The following is a 12,948-nucleotide window of genomic DNA, read 5'->3' as shown; positions in this document are numbered from 1 at the left end:
CAGGACCCTGATCTGTGAGCTGCCGCAGGCACTGGAAGGATCCCAGAGCCACAGCAGCAGTGAGTGCTGGACCCTCCACCCTCCCCATTTTGTCACAGTTATTTTTAGTAAAGGTCAGGGACAGGTCTCGGGCTTCAGTGAATTTTTGTTGCTTGCCTGCAACCTGTCTGTGACTTTTACTAAAAATAACTGTGACAAAATCTTAACTTTACTGATGAGCAATAGTGCCAGTGGAAACATAAAATAGAAGGGCCTTCCACCTTGCTCTCTCAAGTGCTGACCCTCTGGTTTAACCTTCCTACCCAAGTTTCTGACTCCTGATCCTCCTGGCTTCCTCCCTGAGTCTTGTCCCCAGTCTGGGGGATTGTTATTCCAAATCTACCTCTAGGCCATCTGACTGGGGTTTGGCCCTCTGTGGAGCCTGCCACAGGAGCCAAACCCTCACCTTGCCGTCGCCCTCTCCTCTCAGGGCCATTCACAGGAAATAGCACACCTCCCCAACTGAGCTCTCCCAGCCCTTTATGGAAATCACCTGATTCCTTCCCAGCTGGGTCTAATAATTGACCCAAGACATCTGATCTCCAGTCCATCAGGATCAGCTGTGGGGTGGTAACTGATCTATCAAAGGCAAGGCTGAGCCCAACTCTCCTTAAAGGCCAGCCAGCAACCCACACTTGACGTTGCCAACCAAATAAATGTGGGCTGTGTTGCTGTAGCTGTGTTGGGCCCAGGATATTAGTGAGACAAGGTGGGTGATAGCATATCTTGTATTGGACTGATGGTGAAAGCCAAGAGACAAGCTTTCAAGCTTACACAGAGTTCTTCTTTAGGTCAGAGCTCAGTGTAGCTCAAAAGCTTGTTCCTTTTGCCAACAGATGTTGGTCCAATAAAAGATATTACTTCAGCCATCTTGTTTCTCTAATAAAATAAGTGTCATGCAGTGAGAATGCTATTTATTTTGCAAAGTTTTGTCAAGAGTACTGCATTAAATATTTTTTAATCCAAAACAAAAACCCATCTTAAATCAATGTACTTTTTTTTAAGCCTGTGTAAGGCCAATAAGAGTTTACATAAATTCCCTGGTCCTACTCTTTTTCAAGGCTTTGCTCATTGGTAAGATTAAGATTTTGTCATACTTATTTTTAATAAAAGTAATTGACAGGTTTCGGGAAATAAAAATTAATGGAAGCCCACAAACTGTTTGTGACTTTTACTAAAAATAATGGGAGAGGATTGATGGGGGGATGAATGAAGCCTGAGCCCCGCTGCAGGTAGGGGGATGAGAACCTGAGGCACAGGTCTGAAGCTGAAGTGAAAATGTCACGGAGGTCTCTAAAAGTCACAGAATCCGTGGCCTCCATGACAAAATCTTATCCCAACTCTTTGGATATTGTAGCTGTTCACTGAGACTATGACTGCACTTTTTGTTGAATAAAGAGAAGAATATGATACCAAGATCTGTAAGAGTGTAACATACAAATTCTAGTTACATTTTGCAAAACACTAAAAGCTAAAGGCAATTGTTCCTGCTAAAAAATGCTTTCACAGAAGGAGCCTTTGGGCAACATTTTCTCTGAGGCTTTTCATGCCCTGTTTTATTGTTTTTTACTTCATATGCAAAAAATAGAATACTCAGACCAGATCCTTATCACTACACTGATTTTACCTATTAACATTCTGCATCAATATATCATAAATAAAGAATCGAGTTTACATTTGAGTTTTCACCCATCTACTAAGCCATGTCCTGATTGTGCTGATCTGTTTACTTATGATCATCAGGGCCCAGATTTCTGCTGTGGTTTTTAAGACCCTGCAAACAAGTACTCATTCAAGTAAGTTGTATGGGGATACTTGTGTGTAAGTGTTTGCAGGATCAGAGCTTTAGTTTTGGGAATGTGGTTTCTAGACCAGTATGTGATACTTTGCTGACAGTTCCTTATTAGGACGAAAATCCTTCAGGAAATATTCTTGCAGCAATGTGACTCAAAAAAGTCTGAACTGTCAGTCTGAGTAAGGGATTAGATGCTCAGAGTAAAAGAAATTTCAAAGTAAGAATATAGAATACTTGTAACCATCCTGCAATGTGTGAAGGAAGCTCTCAGCAGGCAGAATCTAGCTGCCAAGAGAATAAAAGACTAAAAATCTGTCAGGTTTGTGAATGCCAATAAAAACAAAGAGTAAAAAGGTTATCCAGAGTTTAAAAATGAAGTAGAACTTAAGCACTTTAACATACAATTGTCACCGAAATATCGGGTCCACCTAGCTGAGAGCCAATAACAGCCAGACAGGGATAAGGAAGAATTGCTTTATTCTGCAGAAAAAAGGAGTACAAAAACTCTGCCTTACACACATTTTACAGATCCTTTATACACATTCAGACAAAGGTCCTTGCCGTGTTAACACTTGATTGGTGGTTGTCAGACTCGTGCTTTTGCTATCTGGTCAGTGAAAACCGGCTTGGGACCAGCTCCAAACTACCTTAAGGCCTTGAAAGGGAAGACAGTTGAAGAGTTCAGGCTACTGTGTATTTAAGGTGTCTGCTTCTCCCTAATGGCCGCTGGCTGACATAATGGCTACTAGCTATTAAGGGGGGGTCACTAGTAACTTTCACACAATGAGTTCTCCTTACACCAGGTAAGGTCCTAGCAACATTAAGTAACTCGTGAAGGGCAGATAAATGATATGGTCACCCCTTCTGCCAGGATCGAGCATGCCTCTTCTTGATGTTTGCTGATTCTCTTAGGGGAATCTAGTTAAATGGTCAGCAATAATGAGATCTTGATCTTCCTGGGTTTCCTGTTGATAATGCTGTCTTCAAGGAGGTGGCCAGCAGAGACTCAGATGTCTGAATCCCTGCTAGGTGTGTGTGTCCCTCATCACCTTGTACTTGATATACTGCATATATGAAGTGAGACAACATGGCTATACAATAAGCTAGAAGGCCAAAACCATAACATTGCATTAGAAGAACTGCTAGGGGTTGTTATAAAACAATATCTACATCAACTTCAAGCACCCATTGCGTCAGAGGGACTATCAAGGAGAAGTCCTTTGGATAGATCTACCCCAGCTCCTGGAAATCTGATGTCTGACAACCATTGCCTGAAGAAGCCAAGACCATTTTGCTCAATCTGACATGGGATGGTATGCTCCAGATCAGCAGACTGTTGCCAAACCAACCCCAAAGATAGTCCCAGGGTGAGGTCTGAAGCAAGTTGGGAAGACCAATTAGCTGAGATTGGGCTTGTGAGGACAGGGACAGATGAAGACTGTCTATCCCTACAAACTAATCCAAATCAGTGAGTTGTCTTTGGCCCTTTACCAAGGAGGGCTCCTCAGATGTACTCCTTGATTGATGACCGGAGCTGGCAAGTGGTCAGAAGAAACAGCTGCATTTGAAACTGACAGTACTTGGACCAGCTAGGCACTTCCTGCTCTTCAAAACCAGGTCAGCCAATGTTTTTGAATCCATGCTGAGGAGGGTTTTGATTAAGTATTCCACGAGGGACCACACTGTCCCTCTCTTCTATGGTTTCACTCCAGTCTGTCATCAGGTTGTTGCCTGAAAGAAGCCAAGACCTGTTTATTTGTTCTGCACGTTAAGGTAGGCCTCACGTTAGCAAATCATTCTTCAGAATATCATCAAAGATGTGCCCCACAGTGAGGCTCAAAATGCACCTTTTTCTTGTGTAACTCTATTCTCTCATCTAATAAAGTTATCTTCTCCCTCCCTCCCTAATTTCACATCTCTATGCCTACATGTTTACTCATATAAATCTGTAAACCTGTCTTATTATTTTTTAGCCTTCCATTTTTGGAAATATGCTAATTACAAAAATTCATTGCTGGTCACTGGATTGACGATATGGTTGGATGAACCACTGTGGTGACCAGACCCTATATAGACAGAAAAAATAACCCCTCTTGGTTTGATATATAATATCACAATGAACAGGGTCAACCTTAGATCAAATGGCCCCCCAGGCGAAGAGTGTCTCCATTTGTTAAACTTTTGAATACCTTATTTTATTGCATATGCAGCCCATTTCATGACTTTGATGCATGATTTATACGTCATATAAAATGATAAATTTGCATGCGAGGATCTGTGAATCTGTATTTATTCATGACATATATAAGCAAATAAAAATATATTTCCTCTAAGTTTATAGAAACTTTTTAATGTTAAGAATAACTGAAATATACGAACGTGAAGAAATGGAACTGTGCGCCAACATTGCGTAGACCAGTATTAAATAGTGTTACAGTAGGTAACAGCCTTAGAATGTTAACCCTCGTCCTTTAGTTCAAAAGGTTGCTTTTCTCACCTTTGCCCTCGCAAACTGAAGCACAGTATCCGAGAGATCCAAAGACTGGCCAATGGCCTTTTCAGGCAATAAAACAGCAAACCATGTCAGTCTCTCATCAGCCATCATCGAGCAAAGATATGTTTTAATGAGCCTCAATTTTGAAAAGCTGCGCTCACCACTCATGACTGTGATTGGTGGTGTGAACAGAATCCTCAAAGCTATCCAGACATTAGGAAAAGTGTCCTTCAGCTCTGCATCATGAATGAATTGGAGAACTTGGAGTGGAGAGAGCTTCCTGTGTTGCAAAATGTGCGTATGTTGTCCAATTCAACATAGAGGTCTTTATCATTGATGTCCAAACATTTTCCATGTGGTAGCGTCCAGTGAAGGTCCATACAATTGTTCAAGAGTGTTTTCCTGTCAGCTGGCAGCTTACTAAGGTCATACAAAAAGCCCCAGGTCTTTTTGTGGTGCTTAATTTGTCCAGACCTTTCGTCGATGGAGACTCAAGCAGTGTCAACAAGTGAGCAAAAAGCTCCCTCTTAAATTTTTCTTCTGAGCGTCCCATCACCTCATCTCTGTCCTTGTAACCAAATTGTTTCTTTTTTGATGAACACAAGTTTCCTTGAAGACAGGCTCAACTCCTAAGTTTTCTGCCATTTCTTTGGCAGCAGTGATGGCATCTTCAAATCCATTGTCTCTCTAGGTCACAACAAAATCAATGCAGCTTCTCATCAAAGTAGTAGTGGGTGCGATGTCCATCCACTTAGTTTGTCATGCCTTGCTTACAGCGTTTACTTTGAACAGGATATCGTTCCATATTTTTTCTCACCAAACCACAATTGAGACCAGAAGTTTGAAGTCTGTGATCTGGTTTGCCAGGTTTTGCGCCTCATGTCGGATTCCAGCCTCGGCTTTACTCAACTGCGCCAATTCCATCAAGGAATCGTAAACCTCAGTCACTTGGTACCTCACTGGCCTTATGTTGTCAATGCAGCTCTCCCAGCAAGTGTCACTTAGTGGCTTCACGGTCAGATTTGTAACATTGTCTGATAGTTGATGCTGAAAAAGGACATATATGCTTTGCAGTACTCTGAAGAGAGATACTGAATCTAAAAAAGATAATGTTGCATCTGAAAGCTCTTGGATTCAGCACAGATATCCTTACCTGGACACCACTGTTTCTTCCCTTCATGTTTGCACTGTTGTCGTAGCCTGAAGCGGTAGTCCTGAACCTTTATTTTATTCTCATTCAAAGCGTTCATAAACAGTTCTGTTAGGCCTTTTCCAGTAGAGTCGTCCACAGACTGGAAACAGATAGTGTTTCTTTACTTGGATACAGCCATCCTCATCATCGACAAATCTTACTGTAAATGACATCTTTTCACTGCGACTAATGTTGGGAGTGCAGTCCATTATTACAGTGTAGTACTTGGCTTTGCCAAGCTGCATCTATATGTTATCACGCACCTTCCTTGCCATAAGGTCAATCAATTCATTTTGAATTGTTTTGCAGCAGTAATGGTCCATAGCTTCTTTACAAACTACTTGATGTAGGTGCTCACACATGACATCGTCGTATTTCCCAAGGAGTTCTACCAAGCCAAGAAAATTACCATTATGTTCAGTGAACAACTTATCTGATGAGCCCTGGAAACCCAAATTATTCTTTGCAAAGAAGAGGGTAATTAAGATCAGAGGCTTAAGCACGTTCCGCCAATGCAGGGTTTCTACATTAATAATGCGCTGTTTTTTTGCGTCTATGCATTTATTTAGCTTTAGCTTGGACTTGATCGCCATCCATTTGGAGTAGGCCATAAATTGGTCAGGTGAATTTTCATGTTGCTTCAGAGCATCAGCTAAATTATGCCAGTAATTGTATCCAGAAAACACAAGCAATGATGTCACATTTTTGTCAAATATTTTGCAACAAAACCAGAACACTTTGTCAGTTGATTTCAAGTAAAGTAGCCAACATCAAATTCAATTTCTCACAATTTTTGAGCACTCTTTTGCAGTGTGACTTTGAAAAGTGTCGGTTCTGCTCATTTACTGGAAACGTCATATCCTCAGTTTTGCCTGGCCCATTCAAAATTGTATGATCGATATCAGCAGAGATGAGGATTGCCATAAAGCAGGATCAGATATATCAATTTGTAGTGTGCCGTTTTCTCATTGCTGTTTCTGTCATCATGTGAGGCTGATTCTTCTTTATTGTTTCTCTCCTTTTCTTGTAAACCAGATTTTTCTTTGTCATTACTCTCCTTTTCATGTGAGCCACATTCTTCTTTATCATCACTCTCCTTTCTGCCACCAGGAAAACTGGACGATTCTCCATCACTTTACTCACATTTCCATTCCTTAGCTTCAGGTAAATCTGCTAATTCCTTAGTAATAAGACTTCCATCGTTTACACTTTGCTCCTCAATTTCTTTTGCACTGGGACAATTGCTACTGCCTAAAGCCCGGGCTCCGTTATTCTATTTCAGATATTTTCCCTTGAAATGTGCCCGTTGGTGCTAACTGGATTGCAATTGAGCTCCTGAAGGCTTCTTTGGGGGCATCTTTTATTTTCTACGGGAGAAGACAGACCATATTAGGGAGAGCAAAAGTCTATGTTCTGCAGACTTAGAAAGTCATCAAACATTATGTGTTAAGCATGGCAAAAGAAGTAACAGTATTTCTTTGATATTGTTGGGTAGATAGGGGTTTGATAGATATCTCTGGCATCTCATTAAATACATCCTTTATAAGTTGCTACTTACACTCTTCCAGTCTTAAAACACAAGTACACTCATAATTACACAACAAAACAAGGTTCACAATATTCCAGTTGGACTCTCACTTCACTTCACTTTGTTCTTATATCTCACTGATTGGTGACGTCCTGCCCCACATATACCCACGAGGCCATGGCTGACAACATTCTAAGAAGTTCAAGGAAAATGTAGTTCTCATAAAGTCCGGAAGATTCTACCAAGATCCAGAACATTCTAGGAGGGTAGTGTGAAATGAATCCACATATGGAATACCTGAAACATTTTACTTCAAACATTCTGTTTTCCCTTTTGTCGCTAACAACAAAAACAGCACTCTGAGCCTGGCACCCCTCAATCTTGTGAATATAAATCAGCACTGAGAATCGGGAGTCATGAGTTTCTGGTTCTGCAGCTGATCTTCTCTGTGAGATTGGGCAAGTTAACTAACATAACATAAGAACAGTCATACTGGGTCAGACCAATGGTCCATCTAGCCCAATATCCTGTCTTCTGACAGTGGCCAATTCCAGGTGCTTCACAGCTGCTTTGCCCTAGCCCTGAGCCCCTCATACCCAGCTCCACCCCAGAGCCTGCACCCCAGCCGGAGCCCCCACACCCCTGCACTCCAACACTCTGCCCCAGCCCTGAGCCCCCTCCCACACTCGAACCCTTTGGCCCCACCCCACCACATGAATTTTGCATATGTGTGGGAAAAATTAGAGGGACCACTGATTGATGGACCTATCTTCCATGAACTTATCTAGTTCTTTTTTGAACCCTGTTATAGTCTTGGCCTTCACAATATCCCCTGGCAAAAAGTTCCACAGGTTGACTGTGCATTGTGTGAAGAAATATTTCCTTTTGTTTGTTTGTTTTAAACCAGGTGCCTATTAATTTCATTTGGTGACCCCTAGTTCTTGTGTTATGAGAAGGAGTAAATAACACTTCCTTATTTACTTTCTCCACACAAGTCATGATTTTATAGACCTCTATCATATCCCCCCTTAGTCATCTCTTTTCCTAGCTGAAAAGTCCCAGTCTTATTAATCTCTCCTCATATGGAACTGTTACATACCCCTGATCATTTTTGTTGTCCTTTTCTGTACCTTTTCTAATTCCAATATATATTTTTTGAGATGGGGCAACCACATCTGCACACAGTATTCAAAATGTGGGTATACCATGGATTTACACAGAGGCACTATGATATTTTCTCAACATTCTGTTAGCTTTTTTGACTGCCACTGCACATTGAGTGGATGTTTTCAGAGAACTATCCACAATGACTCAAAGTTCTCTTTCTTGAGTGGTAACAGCTAATTTAGACCCCATCATTTTATGCGTATAGTTAGGATTATGTTTTCCGATATACATTACTTTGCATTTATCAACATTGAATTTCATCTGCCATTTTGTTGCCCAGTCACCCAGTTTTGAGAGATCCCTTTGTAACTCTTCACAGTCAGCTTTGGACTTAACTATCTTGAGTAGTTTTTCATCATCTGCAAATTTTGCCACTGCGCTCTTTAACCCCTTTTTCCAGATCATTTATGAATATGTTGAACAGTACTGGTCCTAGTACAGACCCCTGGGGGACACCACTATTTACCCCTCTCCATTCTGAAAACTGATAATTTATTCCTATCCTTTGTTTCCTATTTTTTAACCAGCTTTGATCCATTAGAGGACCTTCCCTCTTATTCCATGACTGCTTACTTTGCTTAAGAGTTTTTGGTGAGGGACATTGTCAAAGGCTTTCTGAAAATCTAAGTACAACTATATCTACTGAATCACCCTTGCCACATGCTATAACTGACCCCCTCAAAGAATTCTAGTAGATTGGTGAAGCATGACTTCCCTTTACAAAAAACATGTTAACTCTTCCCCAACAAATTGTGTTCATCTATGTGTCTGATAATTCTGTCCTTTACTATAGTTTCAACAATATGCCTAGTACTGAAGTTTGGCTTATTGGCTTGTAATTGCTGGGATCGCCTCTGGAGTCTTAAAAAACAAAAACAAAAAAACAAAACAAAAAAGCTTGCACCATCCAGTAAAGGGATATAATAATATGACTTTGTTGTATACTGTAGCTTAGTGGTGACCAACCTTTCCACCCTGGCAGCCAAATATTATTTAAAAAAAGTCAAGGGACAACAGTCAGTACTTTGGGGTGAATTCTCTGCCCAGGTCCACTTTCTTTGCACCACCGAAGCAGACAGCTTTTATAGAGAAGAACAGCTGTTCTCAGCTGGGGGCCTCGGTCCTCGGGAGAATGTGAGCAGCTTTCAGGGCCCACATGAGACTCAAGTCGAAGCCTGAGCAATTTAGATTCATTGGGCCCTCTGTGGTGTGGGATCCGGGCAATTGCCCTGCTTGGTACCCGCTAATGCTGGCCCTGGCTCTGATATGCAGAAAAGCAGTTGTTGTGGCACAGGTGGGCCATGGAGTTTTTATAGCATGTTGCGGTGGTGGGGAGGGCTCAGAAAGAAAAAGGTTGAGAACCCCTGGAGTAGAAGCTACCTACAAGTCCTCAGCTGTGAGGCAGTCTCCAGTGTATAGAGCCACTATATCCAGCTCCTTATACCTCCCTCCAAACAGCATTCACCACATGGGATATGTCAGGGTGGGGAGGGCAAGTGGCTGTAGTGCACTGTGCTTGAGCTATCCCCATTTGTTGTATGGTGTCTTAGGAACTGTTGCCAGTTGATGCAAGTTAGAGCATTCCCCCACCCCACCTGCTGCAATCTAGAGAATCAATGAGCTGGTTGGGTCTTAGTTTCTTCTCTTTTTCCACACCTCCTGGGTGGCTACATGAGGGTAGGGAGCAATCCTTTGCTAGGCGTGCCCTTTGCCTCAGAGAGATAGCTAGGGCAGGCCCTACCAAATTCATGGCCATGAAAAATGTATCACGGACCGTGAAATCTGGTCTTTTGTGTACTTTTATCCTATACTATACAGGTTTCACGGGGGAGACCAGCATTTCTCAAATTGGAAGTCCTGACCCAAAAGGGAGTTGCACGGAGGTCACAAGGTTATTTGGGGGGTGGGGGTGTCGCGGGTATTGCCACCCTTACTTCTGTGCTGCCTTCAGAGCTGGGCGGCCAGAGAGTGGCAGCTAGTGGCTGGGTACCCAGCTCTGAAGGCAGCGCCCTGCCAGCAGCAGCGCAGAAGTAAGGGTGTCAATACCATATCATGCCATCCTTCTGTGCTGCTGCTGGTGGCAGCTCTGCCTTCAGAGCCGGGCTCCCAGCCAGCACCCAAGGCAGTGCCACCACCAGTAGCAGTGCAGAAATAAGGGTAGCAGTACCACAACCCCCCCTAAAATAACCTGGCGATCCCCCCTCCTACAACTCCTTTTTGAGTCAGAACCCCTACAATTACAACACTGTGAAATTTCAGATTTAAATAGCTAAAATCATAAAATTTACTATTTTAAAAATTCTATGATCATGAAATTGACCAAAATGGGCCATAAATTTGGTAGGGCCTTAGAGATAGCCAAAGCTGAGATCTACAAATGTACTTAGATTCCCAACCCCCATATTTAGGCACCTAAGTTCTGGGGTTTTTTGTGCCACTGTAATCCACAAAACCCACACCTAACCCTGCCACCTAACCCTGTAGGCACCTAAACCCACTCAGCGCCTATGTTTTTGCCGTAAAAGCTCCTAAGTGCTTATGTTTCTGCCTCTGGCCCCGTGTGCTGCTGCCTCATTCTAGGCATCCAGACACCCATCTCCTGTCTAAGCTCCAGAAGGATCCACAAACTGAGGGAAAATGGGCAGTTCCTTTGCCTAACTCAGGTGTGGGGCCCAATGTGATAGGCATGCTCAGAGACCATCTGACTTCACACAAAACAGCTGGCAGGAGAAGGGTCTCCCTTCTAATATTTAGCCCAGTGGATAGGGTACTCATGTGGAATATGGGAGACCACTGGTTCAAGTCTCCTGAGTAGGCAGAGGGGATCACACAGGAAACACTTAAAGAGATCTCCATAAACCAAATATGGAGCTTTTCACCAAAATGGGGGAAAGAAACTAGAAAGAGCTAGCATTAGATAAACAGTTAAATGTACAAGAAATAGTGCAATGTACATATAGTTACATATAGATAGCACTGTATATATGTTGTGGGGCTGATTTTAAAATCAGAGGAGAAAAAGAAAAAGAAAATATTTAACTTGACTCTTAAATAGGCAACCAATTGTACAAGTAATAATTAAATAGCTGCAGAATTTATTTTTGCCACCAAGAGGCACTGCTGTATAACTTCATTGTGACATCACCATTCAGTTTAGAGAGATAGAATAGCAACAAATCAGATGTATATAGTTTTTGTGCTGGTAAATGTATGGGTTATCATCTTTAGTGGATCCATTTGATTTAGAGCCAAACTATTTTAAAACAAAGAAAATATCAGTTTCAAATTAAACCTCAAAATATATTGTATAAAGTGGTGCTGCATTGTCTTTGTGAGATGGTCTACATATCCATCAGAGCAGTTACAGGTTACATAATAGATTAGTATTCCAAGAAACTATTTTAAAAATATATGTGACAGGGTTGCCATCCCAGCGCACAAACCCTCATGGCTTTGCAGGCACACCACCATCAGTCCCTCTTGCTTCTCACAAGTAACTTGTTCACAGCCAAAAATACTTAAAGTAATATTCCCCTTCCAAGGGTCCAATTTATTAGATCTGAAAAATATAGTTCTTCGAGTGGTGGCAGAGATGTATGCCACTCGGGTGTATGAATACCCAGCACACCTAAGCCAGAGAACTTCGCTTAGTAGTACCCGCAGTCTCACAGCCTCTGGCCCTTGTAGCCCCTCTCATAGCTATATAAGGGCAGCACTGCACAAACCCTTACCCCTCCCGCACTTCCTTCCCACCACTTGTGGCTTGAGTGGGAGCGTTCAGTGTGGTCTTAACCTCATGTTCATTATCACAGCATTTCTGAGGTTTATTCTATAAAAAAATAACTTAAGGGTTGGTTTAGTGTAGTGTAGTTATTAGAGTTTAGCCAGGGGTAATGACTTTTCTGGATTTCAGACATTGTCCATCCGGGTTGCTATATCTACTAGTAACCTCCAAACTCAATGTTTATTGTGCCTTCAGGAAGGTTAAGTGCTCTATTTGCAAGTCTTTTAAGAACAGAATGGAGGTGGATGGGACTTGCATTTGAAGCAGCACTTTGTGGAGCAGGCCATGAGGTCCACTTCATCACCACCAGGGATGTTTATCCCCACACCCACACAAAGAGTGCCTGAGTGATGCGGCCTGCAGCTCCACATCTGGACTCAGATTGATCACCCAAGAGAAAGAGTTCCATTTAGAGGAAGGGGTGGGGACCCAGAGAGACAAAAGATTCCCGCCTTGTGCCAAAGCTATAAAAAGGGGTGGAGCAGAACAAAGGGGGCCAGTCATGAGAAAACCCTTAGTTAACACGTAAGATGTCTGCTGGAAATAACAAGGACTGTACCAGGGGAAAGGATTGGGCTCAGACTAGGAAGAAGTCTAGTCTGTGAAAGAAGCTTATTGGAACATTTCTGAAGGTGAGATATTACCTGTAATCAGTTTCTTCATGTACTAGGCTTAGACTTGCATGTTTTTGCTTTATTTTGCTCGGTAACTTACTTTGTTCTGCCTCGGATTACTTGAAACCACTTAAATCCTACTTAATAAAATCACTCTTGTTTATTAGAAAACCCAGAGTAAGTGATTAATACCTCAGGGAGCAAACAGCTGTGCATATCTCTCTATCAGTGTTATAGAGGGTGGACAATTTATGAGTTTACCCTGTATAAACTTTATACAGAGTAAAACAGATTTATTTGGGAGTTGGATCCCATTGGGAGCTGGGTGTCTGGGT

The 12,948-nt window shown here is 42.2% G+C and overlaps 1 long non-coding RNA gene across 1 annotated transcript in view; it reads left to right on the top strand.

Moving 5' to 3' along the window:
• The window catches only part of LOC122173552 (uncharacterized), a 62,950-nt gene extending 50,554 nt beyond the window's left edge, over positions 1-12,396 (top strand). Inside the window, exon 3 of the long non-coding RNA XR_010600058.1 lies at positions 12,195-12,396. This is a non-coding gene — a long non-coding RNA (uncharacterized LOC122173552). The remainder of the gene's footprint in view (positions 1-12,194) is intronic.
• Positions 12,397-12,948: the final 552 nt, after the last annotated feature.

This window comes from Chrysemys picta, chromosome 3, assembly GCF_011386835.1.
Source record: "Chrysemys picta bellii isolate R12L10 chromosome 3, ASM1138683v2, whole genome shotgun sequence".
Taxonomy (NCBI): domain Eukaryota; kingdom Metazoa; phylum Chordata; order Testudines; family Emydidae; genus Chrysemys; species Chrysemys picta.
The sequence above is the reverse complement of the archived record's forward strand: the minus strand, read 5'-3'. Positions and strand labels throughout refer to the sequence as shown.